Raw genomic sequence first — 13,028 nt, forward strand, 5'->3', positions numbered from 1 at the left:
GACAATAAAAATCTACCAAACATATAAAAACAAAAAAGGAAGGGAAATTATTCCATTTTCACCACAAATATGTTTATACTTGAGCTTATGTGTGGCATTAACTTCACCTGCCTCTATTCTGGATTCTACTTACCAGTAGTACTAAATATCTCAATTTTTTTTTTTGGTAATATTAGTCTGAATTGTTAATTTAGCTGTAGGTCAAATATTATGTTCTCCTGAAACCACAACTAAAGGTAGTTAAAACATAGATGTAGAACAGTTGATGAGTATCCATTTTTTCCTCCTATACCATTGTTATAAAAGGATCCTACTATATTTATTTTAAGGAATCAGTTTCTGGTTCAGAGCTTAAAAAAAAATCCTGCTGATCCTCATCCTAAAACAAAAGTATTTAGAAGCAATCCACTGCTGCTGCCTTTCACACAAGACAATATCCTTTTATTGTGGAAATACACACAATCTGCTCTGAATATGCACAGAATACAATACAAATAACACAGTTTTCCCACAGGCTACAGGAAGGATGTGGTTGAGGCTTTGAAAAAAAAAAAAAAACAAGGTTGCTACAGAAGGATATTGTTCAATAATGCACTTGTTCCTTAAAGAACTTTTGTTTCTACACAGAGCTGACAAATTCCTCTGAAGAAACAGCAGTATTGCTATAGCCAACCTACTTTATTTAACTTTTTTTCCAAGAGCAGATCCCAATTCTTCTTTGCCTCTTACCTTCAATGGACACATGCTGAAAGTGTGTTCACAATCAAAGGCATTTCTGGGAGATGATGACACAGTAATCCTGCACATATACAGGTCAGCTGCCATGCTAGAGTACTAAAAATTGTCAGATGGAATGGTCAGAATTACCCAGTGGCTTGATAAAAATCAGCTTACTTTGAGACTAATCCAGGGATCAGTGTACAGAAAGCTCTGAACAGTGGATACAGTAAACATTGTAGAACAACCAATGAAACTATAAACATTGCAAGGTCATTCACTGCCAAGTAAATAAATATTTGCCAAATTAAGGGGCACAATCTTAGTTTCACATGATACCAAACTAATAACTAAGCCACAGAGATACAGAGTAAAGTGAAATGTGTAGTAATGAATCGATAGCTCCCACCAGAAGAACTCCACACAATCAACCAACCAAATCTAAGTTCCAGTCCAATGTTACCTGACTTTCTGGATCTTGTCCATTTCCTCTATTCCATGATTTTAAAGGCTTCCTCTATTAAAGCTTTGGCTGTAACTCAACACCCCTCTCAGGGTTCCCATCTTTTACTGTCCGTCGCTTCTCCAAAGATTTTTAGCATGGTGCATGTCTGGTTATGGATTTGTTCAGATCTTGAAGAGCTCAAAGGCTCCAATGGGAGGACGTCTCAGCTCCTCTAAACCACAAAGCATATGTGAAACCTCCTTCAGAGCAGGTGTCTTCTCGCTTAGTCCGTGAACTCAAACTTACCTTTGAAACAAGTGGATTGTTAGCTAGCACCTGTTGTGGATCCTCAGCTACAAATTCCTGTCCTCTTCACAAATCCCTCTCCAGTTTTACTACCCTTGTTAGATTGTTACACAGAAAGAAGGTGAAACATGAAGGAAAGGCGCCTGGATCTGTCCTGTCCTTTAAAAATTGTGATCAAACAGTTCATTCAGCTTTGAAAACAAGGTGGTAGAACTGAAACCACAAGTTACTCCTGAGCTACAGACAGCTGATCTTTTTTTCCCCCATTTTGCTTCCCCCGCCCCCTTTCCTCATTTTGCTGTAACTATTATTTCTCATATTTAAAGGTTCTTGGAGCTATGGAGAAAGGAACCATGGGAAAGCAAAAGTAGAGAGTTGATTAATGGTTTTTTTGGACATCATCATAACTAAAAAAATAAATCCCTGCCAGGGTATACACAGCTACTCAGATACTAGTGGCCAATCATTGATTATTATATAGGTTATCACCACTCACTTTCATCTTTCAAAATGACTCAGCTTTGTTCCCTACCCTTTCCCTGTCAAATAGTTCTGCCCTAGAATAAGAGAAATCTAAATCTGACACTGGGAAGCCAGGAAACTTTCACCTTGTGTCATGCTTCACTCTGAGAGGTTTGTACAGCTCTTGTATAAACCTTGATCTCTAGGACACATTCCAAGCTGCATTTATTCCAGATTCCAAGCTCAGTTTATTCCCTTCCACTCACTTAAAATTCCAATTGCAATTGGAAAATATACACTTCAGTTACCTTCTGTGTAGTGTTCAATGAGCCACATGGCATGTTTCACCTCTGTAGTTTGTATTTCAGCAGAGAATACCTCTATGCATCAATTGGTTAAAGATTGACATAATTTGAGAGGATGTATTTAAGACCCCTGCCACCTTTATTATCAAGTTCACGTTGATAACAATCAATTTTCCTATGTTAGAAGGAGTGGGTTAAAGAGGCAAAGTGCTAGACCTGGAGTTGGGTGATGATATTGAACCCCACGGAAAATATTGAATAGCTGTGTAACCCTAAGCAAATCACTTTACTTCTCAGAGTGTCAGTTTTCTCATTTGTAAAGGATGATAATTCTTTCATCCTCTACCAAAGAAGTGACATCATGAACAAAATATTTTGTAATCCTTCCACTCTTGTGCAAATGTGAATTGTATTTTATTTTGCTATTTCCAAATTAGTGTTGCAGGAGCTGAGATCCTTTGCATTGAGATGCCTTGGAAAAGCTAATGGAGGCATATAGATTATTGCCAATCAATGAAACTGAAAGAAGTAAGTCACTTCAGAGGCAGCGAGGTGGCATAGTGTTGTGGCTGGAGTCAGGTATACTCATCTTCTTGAGTTTAAATCTGGTCTCAGACACTTACTATCAGTGTGACCCTGGGCAGGTGTAATGGAAATGCAAATTTAAAGATCTTCCCTGCCCCTAGGCTAAAGTGCACCTGAAGCCTGGGGTGGGAGGCTTGTTTTTCAGTAGATACTTCTTGATTGGCCAGTGAGTCAATAAGGTTGTTACATTCTCTGAGCCAGGAGAAGGCTATATAAGCCCTGATGGTGTAGCTTTGTTTTGGGACTCACTTTGAGAAGTGTTCTGTGATTTGATCTGAATTCTGGGAAGCCGTTGTTCAGAGTCCCCCGGCTTTGAAAAAACCCAGATGTTGAAACCCAGATGTTGACTGGGTATGGATGTAATGGTTGGACAGTTTGGAAATCTGTCTACTTGATGTTTCTGTCTTGATAATTATGCCTGTATACTTTGAGGTTCGGGGTGCTGACCTTTTCTCCTGAACAAGGTAAATGATATATGTCTGACTGATTAAAGTAAGCTTGTTAACCCATTTTGAGTTGCTTTCCTTTAACAAAGCAGATCCAAGAACCTGTGGGCAGCAAACCCTGAGGACGCGCTTGGGGTGCTTGCTGCTACAGCAGGTCACTTATCACTGTTTGCTTCAGTTTCCTCATCTGTAAAGTGAGAAGGATATGGAAAACCACTCCAGTATCTTTCCCAAGGAAACCCCAAATGGAATCAAGAGAGTTGATCACAACTGAACAAGAACAAGTCACTAAAGAATCCTAACCAACAAGTACCAATACAAGAGAAGAAAAGATACAACATAAGCAAAGTATAAGCTAGAAAACCCAAAGAGAACAATTCAGGTTTTAAGGAAACAAAATGTAATGGTGAACACCCCCTTTCCACCACCACTCACAACTTGAATGTTTATCTCAGAGTCTATTAGTTCATTTGTTGGTCAGTTCTAGGATCCCATAACACTATACTCTTTTTTGTTTTTAGTTTCAAAACACAGAGACTCTGTTTATTTTGAAAGGATTTTGCAACAAACAGTAAAATGGCTTCAGGTGGCCTCTCTACTCTTTCCCCTCATCCTCATCCTTGTAGGAGTCGATGCCCACCTCCTCATAATCTTTCTCCAGGGCTTCCATGTCCTCCTGAGGTTCAGAGAACTCTCCCTCCTCCATGCCCTCACCTACATACTAGTGCACAAATGCCCTCTTAGCATACATCAGGTCAAACTTGTGGTCCAGGCGAGCCCAGTCTTCTGCAATGGCTGTTGTGTTGCTCAGCATACACACTGCTCTGTACCTTGGCCAGATCCCCACCAGGAACCACAGTGGGTGGCTGGTAGTTGATGTCAACCTTGAAGCCAGTAGGGCACCAGTCTACAAACTGGATACTTTGTTTGGTCTTGATGGCCGCGATGGCAGCATTGACATCTTTGGGCACCACATCGCCACAGTACAGCAGGCAGCAGGCCATGTATTTGTCATGACGAGGGTCGCACTTCACCATTTGGTTGGCTGGCTCAAAGCAGGCATTGGTGATCTCGGATACGGAGAACTGCTCGTGGTAGGCCTTCTCAGCAGAGATGACAGGTGCATAGGTTGCCAGGGGGAAATGGATTCGAGGATAGGGCAACAAGTTGGTCTGGAACTCTGTGAGGTCCACATTAAGGGCACCATCAAAACAAAGAGACGCTGTGATAGAGGAGACAATTTGGCCGATGAGACGGTTGAGGTTGGTGTAGGTGGGATGTTCGATGTCTAGATTTCAGCAACAGATGTCATAGATGGCCTCATTGTCCACCATGAAGGCACAATCTGAGTGCTCAAGGGTGATGTGGGTCACCAGGATGGAGTTTTAGGGGTCTACCACAGCTGTAGAAACCTGGGGGGCTGGATAGATGGAGAACTCTAGCTTGGACTCCTTGCCATAGTCAACTGAGAGCCATTCCATCAACAGTGAGGTGAAGCCAGAGCCGGTGCCACCCCCAAAGCTATGGAATACCAGAAAGCCTTGGAGTCCTGTACACTGGTCAGACAGTGTGCAGATTTGATCCAGCACAGCGTCAATGATCTCCTTTCCAATGGCGTAGTGGCCACGAGCATAGTTGTTAGCAGCATCTTCCTTACCAGTGATCAGCTGCTCTGGGTGGAAGAGTTGTCTATAGGGGCCATTTCAGATCTCATCGATCACTGTAGGCGCCAGGTCCACAAAGACAGCCCTAGGCACATGCTTGCCAGCCCCAGTTTCACAAAAGAAGGTGGTGAAGGAGTCATCTCCTCCCCCGATGGTCTTGTCACTGGGCATCTGCCCATCAGGCTGGACACCGTGTTCCAGGAAGTACAGCTCCCAGCAGGCATTGCCCATCTGGACACCTGCCTGCCCCAAATGGACTGAGATGCATTCACGCATGGTGGGGGTCCGGGCCGGAATGTCTCATGTTGAGTCTGCGTGATGGATCTCAGTGAGAACTCAACACTATACTCTTAAGAAATCAAATTTAACCATTTCTTACTTCATTTAACAATTTCTATTTGTAAACCATGAAAGAAAGCAAAACAAAAGGAAACAAAATTTACTGCTCATAAACAATTTCCTTGTCCCCCTTTGCTTCCTGCCTCTCCTCTCCTCTCCTCTCCTCTCTCCTCCCTTCTCCTTTCATCATCTTTACGTTCCACAGTCTCCTTTCTGATGACCAAAGAGAGAAGTCATCATTAAAGAGAGGTCAACACTAGGTGATCAGATACTTTATTTTTCTGGCCATGGAAATCCATGAAACAAAGATAGACTTGCACAAGTTAAATCACACTCTGATTCTGGATCTTAGTTTTGAGGGGCCAACTGGAATAGCTGGTTCAGATGTGAAAAAATTCACTTAGAACTTTTTTTTTTAGCCAATGGAAGCTTTATTGATGTAAAGGCATTACGGACCTCCTTAGTAAGAAAGATAAGTAAGAGCTTGATATTTGAGGGAGTTACTCTTTTTTTTTTCTTTTTGGAGAGCAATTGGGGTTAAGTAACTTGCCCAAGATTACATGGCTAGTGTTTTTGTGTGGATGTTAAGTGTCTGAGGCTGAAACCAAACTCGGGTCCTCCTGACTCCAGGGCTTTACTCATTGCTACACCTAGCCGTCCCCGGGATTTACTCTTATATAGAGGTTTCAGAATGGTGATATAGTTTCACAGCTTTTTATGGAGGTCAAAGATCAGGGATAGGATGAGGAAGATGGATAACAGGATAGGAGACACAAGATAAGGGAAACGGGAAATTTCATGATCCAGGGTGGGGGGAAACAAGGAATTTTATAGTCCAGGATAAGGGGGAGTTATGTGGTTTAAGGATTTAAGGACAGGGCAGGAGGATACATCTTAAAAATTAAAGGACCTGGAGAACACAGCATAAGGGAGACAAAAACATTTTTTTTGAGGGGGGAAGGCAAGGCAATTGGGGTTGACTTGCCCAAGGTAACACATCTAGTATGTCAACTGTCTGAGTCCTAATTTGAACTCAGGTCCTCCTAACTCCAGGGTTGGTACTCTATTCAGTGAGCCACCTAGCTGCCCCTGACAAAAGCAATTCTTCTGGTACAGGTTCAAGATAAGGGGGGAAAGGACTTTAAGGACACCTTCAGGTTGCAGAATATACTAGGGTCTTCACAATGTACTAGAAAAGCAACCCTTAATATTATTTTTAACCCTTAGGGAACTGTTTGTATCCACATCATTTGACATGTGGTGCAATTGTTAACTAAGGAAAATAATTAAAGTTTTGGCATAGAAATTCCTTGAACTTTCCCTGAGTGCCACTCAATTGCCTATAATATCTCATCTACTTAATAGGAGCTGTTTAGGGTTTCCCTAGGGGCAACAGAAGAAAGCCAGTGTTGCTGGTGGTTTCTTATGCTGGAAACTGACCAAATATATTTTTTTTTACAGATACACAATCATCATAGGAAAATACTTCTGTTCTGGTTCCAGTCTTTCACAGGTTAGAAATACAGTCAAATGTCAATATAAGAATAGATTTTAATGTATACTCCTACTTATTTTTGTGGCTGTTGTTTGACAAATGTTTATCATCCAAAATCAAAGAAAAAACAACAAGAAAAAACCTAGGACTGGTTAGAAAATAGATAGGTAGGTAGATTAGATAGATAGATATAGATATAGATACAGATATACACTATTATTTGACCCTTCACGTCCTTCAATGCTCTTCAATTTTCTAAAATATGATCATTTTCTACAGTCATAATTCTAGAACACAGATTCTGATAAAGATTTAATTTATGTCTTTTCTCTATCTCTTACCCCATAAGTCTCAGGACATATACAAAACTTAGAAAAACAATTATAAGAAGACTAAAAAGCATCCCAAAGCACACCGTTTGGTAAACATTTGATTTATTGGCTAAGGGAAGAGATATGGTGACCAATGTCAGTTAATAGTATAAAATTGTTTGTAAAATCTTATAAAGAAGCATGATGAATGATTATGAACAGTATTGTCTCATGAAGTAGAAAGAAGGAATAGAGGGTAAAATCTGATTAAGAAAAACTTGGAAAGAAATCTAACTAAGCAAAGTCATCTCAGGGAATTTATGAGAAAAATAACTATAGGTGAATACAAAAGGAAAAACAAAACAAAACAAAAAAGCTCTATAAAGGTTATTATAACAAGCAGTTTTCACCTTTGAAGGTGATGGAACCACAACAGTTGGACCCTAATACTTAATGTAATTATAGATGTACTTATAACATAGATAGATATAACATTAAAGAGAATAAAGAAGAAAATATCTACTATTTAGTTCCACTTATATGTTTAGTATTTCAATGCCTGAGGAGACAAAGTAGGGGTCACAGAGAAAGAGATAAAAAATGTGGGGAAAAAACAGACCCTATCCATACTATCCAAAGAGGTGATTTAAAAACAACTATAGCTCTGTTCTCTTAACATTTTAAAATCATTGAAAGTCAGCTACCTTGGTGACATCCATAGTGGAGGTATTACGAGGCTGCATTGGGTGTGCAGGAGGACTAAAACCTCTGGTATGAGGGCTTATCAAGCCCTTTTCAGGACTGCCCATCCCTATTTGGTGTCCACCTTCACCCAACTCTCACTTGTAGCTCTAAGAAGCTGTAGCAAGTTCAGTGAACATACCCTACTAAACCATCTCTGCAGATAAGCTAATCTAGGTTCAGGGTAACTGTAATGGTTATGGGATTTGAAGATCTTCCATGCCCTTTGAACTTGTTGACGTAGCAGGAAGGGGTGGGGCAAGAGAAAGAGGGAGCGAAGCTGGAGTGCCTGTGGTGTGACTGGAAGCATGGTGGCAACAGCAGTGGTGGCAGCAGCAGCGGTGGTGGCAGTGCAACCTCCTTTTTTATTGAGCCAGCCAGAATTTCTGCTAAGGACTCCAGCTGAGGACTGACAGGGACAGGTACTTCAGGGGGCCAAAGCTGCAGGGAGCAAGCTGCGTGGACACTGAGCAGTTACCGTGAATGAGGAGAGGAGAACTTTTGCCTGAGGTAGCCTGTTATGTTTGAAGGCTTGAGAATGTGGGTGTTTACTGCATCAACTACATGTGCCAACTCTATAGCTACTGTGATGGCTTTGACTTTCTGATTTTGGAACTCAGTTCCATTTGAATAAATGTTCTAGCCTTGTCCCCATGTAGAGAGCTTGGTATATTTTGTGATTAATAACAACATCAGCATATTTATAGTTATGGTAGGCATTGTGAATATTGCATTGCTGATACAGTAACTGACAGGCTTGTCAGTAAATTGTGAAGACTTTCCCTGATAGAATGAGTAGATTAGAAAAAATTGTTACAATGACCATAAAGATTGAAGCAGGTACTGTGGAGTGTTTAGAGATTGGTCAGGCATCAAAGATTGCCAAGGTCATCCTATGCATCCCAGATGCTCTTCAGTCTTCCTGACTTTTGTTCTACCATTGTACTTCAATGATTCGGGAAGAGACAGTAAACCTGAAGACTTTGTGCAACTGCCTCACTTAAATTCAATTCACATGGAAGTTAAGATATCACCTGTGATATTACTGGTCCTCTGAAAATGCGTGATGAACAACAACAGCATCAAGGAATAAGCAGACTTACAAAAGAATTATAAAACAATTTGCTGCACCATTTCAAAAATGAATTAAGAAAAATAGAACAGATTCCATTGTGCTCATTTAATATATTATCAAAAAAAGCAAAAAATTCATTTGGCAGAGCAAAATGCTATTTAAAAGATCTTTTCAACAAGGTGTCTCCAGTGCTCACATCAAAATAATCCAAAATTTCTTGAAAAACATAACTGAAATATCCTATTTAATGACAATATTTGGATCTTAACATGGTAGTTCTAGATTAACACAGAATAGGTAGAAATAGCACAAAAGAAAACAAGGAAAAGGAAAAGCTTCCAAATTGTCCCAAATGTACATTGAAGAGGTCCATGTTTGAGGGGACAAAATAGGGTCACTGAAGGGGTGTGTGAATGTGTGTGTGTGTGTGTGTATGCGTATGAAACATAACATAAATACCAACTGAAAAAGCAACCATGAAGCATGGTTGTACCACCAAAGATGTCCAACACCATGAAGGAGATGCACTGCAGGGTTCAAGTTGAACATGGATTCTCTGGGCAGTAAGATTCTCCAGATGTTCCTGTTTGTGGCTGACATTAAGTTGGGTACATAAAACCCTGAATCATTGTTGAGCCTTCTGGAAGAGATCAGGAACCACTCAAAAGGGTTTGTTTGGCCTCACCAAAAACACAGGAAAAGTAGATGAAGACTGTTCATTACATGAATTATAATATGCCTTTGGATGGACAACTTAGAGAATCTGTCCATTAGGACATATGTGTGTGTATAGATACACACACAGACACATGTACATACATATAGGTGTTTATCTATATATATAAATATCTGTATGTATATTTAAGCATATGGATGTATATATTTGGCACAGACAGTACAGATGGCCAACAATTTGGGCCCAGATTTGAATATAAGCATGAGAAAAGTTTGAATTACAAAATTCTTCTAGTGACCTCAAGTTCCTAATGGAGTAAAAGGCCCATTTTGAAAATCACAATATTCCAACAATATTGCCATATAGCAGCCAGACATGGAATACAGCAGTTTCTGAAGTATTAAAAGTGAATTGTCACAAATAGGGTAGTGGGAAAGTACATTGTGGATGTGAGGTGACTGAACCTTATAACCAGCTTCAAAGATGAAAAGGAGGGGGAGATGACATCAAGGAAATATCTACTAGGAAAAGAAGACAATCTTTTCACATAATGGTAAATTGATATTCAGAGTACTACACTAGAACCCAGGAGAAAGTATGGATGGCTTTCAAAATATTTAGTGGGCTCCCTATAGCAAACTTAGGGGAAAAAATGGACAAATATAATAGAAGATGGGTCAGTATGAATGGGTTGTGATCCTCATCTTTGCCTCCTAGTTTCCCTAGTAATTCATTTCTTCAGGTAATTAATAATAATAATAATAGGCATTTATATTGCACTTAATTTTCAAATCCCTTTACAAATAGTATTTCACTTTATTTTATCCTCATGGAGACACTAGGACAAAGGTGCCATTATTAGCTTCATTTTACAGTTGAGGAAACTGAGGGAGGCAGAGGTCAAGTGACTTATCCAGGGACAGTGAGCTATTAAATATCTTAGGCTAGATTTGAACTCAGGTCTTCCTGACTCCAGAATCAATGTTCAGTCCATTGTGACAACTAAGTTGCCAAATCTCATCTGAAGTTTGACCTTATTTAGATGCCCTTCCCAGTCTTCCTAAATCTTAGAACATCCCCTCAGAGACCGATAATTTGTGTTGTATATATGTCGTTTGTGCATAGTTGTTTGCATGTTGTTTCAATCTTTAGACTATGAACTTCTTGAGAGCAGAGATGTTTTTTTCTCTTTCTGTCTCCAGTGCTTAGCACACTGCCTAAAGTAAGCACAGTAAGTAAAGTAATTTTCCTAAAACACAGGTCCTATAATGTTAACCTCCTATTCAATAAACTCCAGTGGCTTGTCTCTAGGAGGAAGTGCAAAATGTTCTGTTTGTCATTCAAAGCTGTTCGTAACCTACCCCCTCTAATCTTTCCAGTTTTCTCATACCTTACTTCCCAACACATACTCTGATCCAATGACACTGGCCTTCTTGCTGTTCCACAAAGTATTCCATCCCTTGGTTCTAGGCATTCTTTCTGGCTGGACCCCATGCCTGCAATACCACTCCCTCTTCTACTCTGACTACTAACTTTCCTGGATTCCTTTAAGTTCACATAAGATCTCTCTTTCTACAAGAAACCTTCACCAAATCATCTTAATTCTAATGCATCCCTGAAATGATTGTTTCCTAATTATCCTGTATATAGATTACTTTTATATATTTCTTTCTATGTTGTCTCTCCCATTAAATTTTAAGCTCCTTGAGTTCAGAGACTGTCTTTTGTCTCTTTCTGCATCCCCAATGCTTAGCACGTTACCTGGCATATAGTAGGTATTTAATAAAGATTGATTGATTGATATTTGACTGACTGCATTGATGAGACTTCCAGATCAATGATGTCACCCATTTACTTGAGTCTTGAATATCCCAGTGCCTAGAACTTAGTAGATCCCTAATAAATGTATTTGAAGGGAATGTTAACTAATTGAGGAATGAAAGTCATCTACTAATAACTGTAAAACAAGGAGGACTTCATTAATACATACAAAAGTTTAGTGATCCAACATACAAAGACATTAAGATGATACCAACAAGTTTTTTTCCACAATCAACAAATTATATTCTTATTTGAACCTTAAGGGTGAAATTATCTTGCAGTCATAGAAAGTTAGATTCAAAAGAACACATTAGTGGTTATCTTTTTCAACCCTCTTAATCTTCCTAGTTAGGAAACTGAGACAGAAATGAATTAAACAACTTCGCTGATGTCACAAATTTAGATTAAACGTCAAGACCAAAATTACTTTTTTTTTTAATCTCCATCTGTTCTTTCTCTATATTTTAATTGAAGTCATTATAAAAACTTTTTTTTCATTTAGTATTAGAACATCAAATTCTTTGAACCAGAAAAATCCAGGTGTAACATAGAGAAAAGGCCTGATTATGAGTTAGGAAGAATATAATAAAAGAAAGGATCATAGGATCAAAATTTGGTTTCATGACTGTTTGGAGGATTAAATACTAATCTTAACCAGAGGTACTATCTTTTGTTATTCCTGTTCCTTTGAGCTTGATCCTTCAGTTTTTAGGATGTTGTCAGCTAATGACAATTTGGATTTCAAAAGCTGCTACACTAGTAACAGCATCAAAGGATGCTAATGGTTCTTAAAAACCATCTGATGTCACCCTCTCATTTTACAGATGGAACTTTGAGAGTAGAAGTAATGTCCCAATGTTTAAATACCTATTTGATGGAAGGCTCAGGACTAAAGCTCAGGATTTTTCCATAGTCCCAGGGTTTTTACATAGTACCACCCTGCCTTCCTTATTGTTAGGGAATTCTTGGTAAGGGATGCATACAAAATCGAATTCACAGATTAAAGATGAGAGCATTTATGTCAATCTTCCTATACTTATCCTTTAAAAATCATATAAATGATGAACTTAAGGTGGTAGAAATTAGAATGAGGAAGAAAAAAGTGTTTCCTAAGTGTTAACATATAGATTACAACCTACAGTCAGGAGCCCTGTTAAAGTATATAATGTTTTAGACTTTTAAATTTATTTTCATAATGATTGTTTCATTTGATCTTCACAGAAATCTTTTAATGGAAGAATCAACTGAAATTTATTGAGAATCTCATGTGGTCATAATTATGCCCTTAAGAAACTTAAAACATTGCTGTAAGGAAATATTTAGTTTATATGTGACAGAATCTATTTTCAGGAAAATTAAGAGATCTAGTCACCTAACAGGCAAGTTATTGGCAAAGACAAGAGTAAACAGAACTAAAGGCTGCTGTAGTGCTCTTTCCATGATTATTACCCTAACTCTAAAAATGAATATAGCATATATTTCAATGTATTTTATGCATTTGTATATATTACTCTGGAGAAATACCCATAAAGAATATACAATGTTTTGTAAATACAGAATGTACTTGAGGTCACCAGACATTTTTCTTCTCTTATGTATACATCCTTTTTCAGCAAAGAGAACTGGCATTGGGACAGATA

The 13,028-nt window shown here is 38.8% G+C and overlaps 1 protein-coding gene and 1 pseudogene across 2 annotated transcripts in view; both read right to left on the reverse strand.

Moving 5' to 3' along the window:
* CHRM3 (cholinergic receptor muscarinic 3) overlaps nucleotides 1-13,028 on the reverse strand; it is a 669,187-nt gene that overhangs the window by 249,725 nt on the left and 406,434 nt on the right. The window contains exon 1 of one of the 2 annotated variants that reach the window (XM_069064485.1): nucleotides 1,181-1,482. The exons of the other annotated variant lie outside the window; for it this stretch is intronic. The gene's annotated coding sequence lies outside the window, so the exon portion shown is untranslated. Of the gene's footprint in view, nucleotides 1-1,180; nucleotides 1,483-13,028 lie in introns of those variants that run through there. 2 annotated transcript variants of the gene reach the window in all.
* On the reverse strand, nucleotides 3,847-5,110 carry LOC138143253 (tubulin alpha-4A chain-like; annotated as a pseudogene).

The sequence above is a fragment of the Petaurus breviceps genome, unplaced genomic scaffold, assembly GCF_028583685.1.
Source record: "Petaurus breviceps papuanus isolate PSGF00001 unplaced genomic scaffold, PetGlider_PUasm1.0 90633, whole genome shotgun sequence".
Taxonomy (NCBI): Eukaryota; Metazoa; Chordata; class Mammalia; order Diprotodontia; family Petauridae; genus Petaurus; species Petaurus breviceps.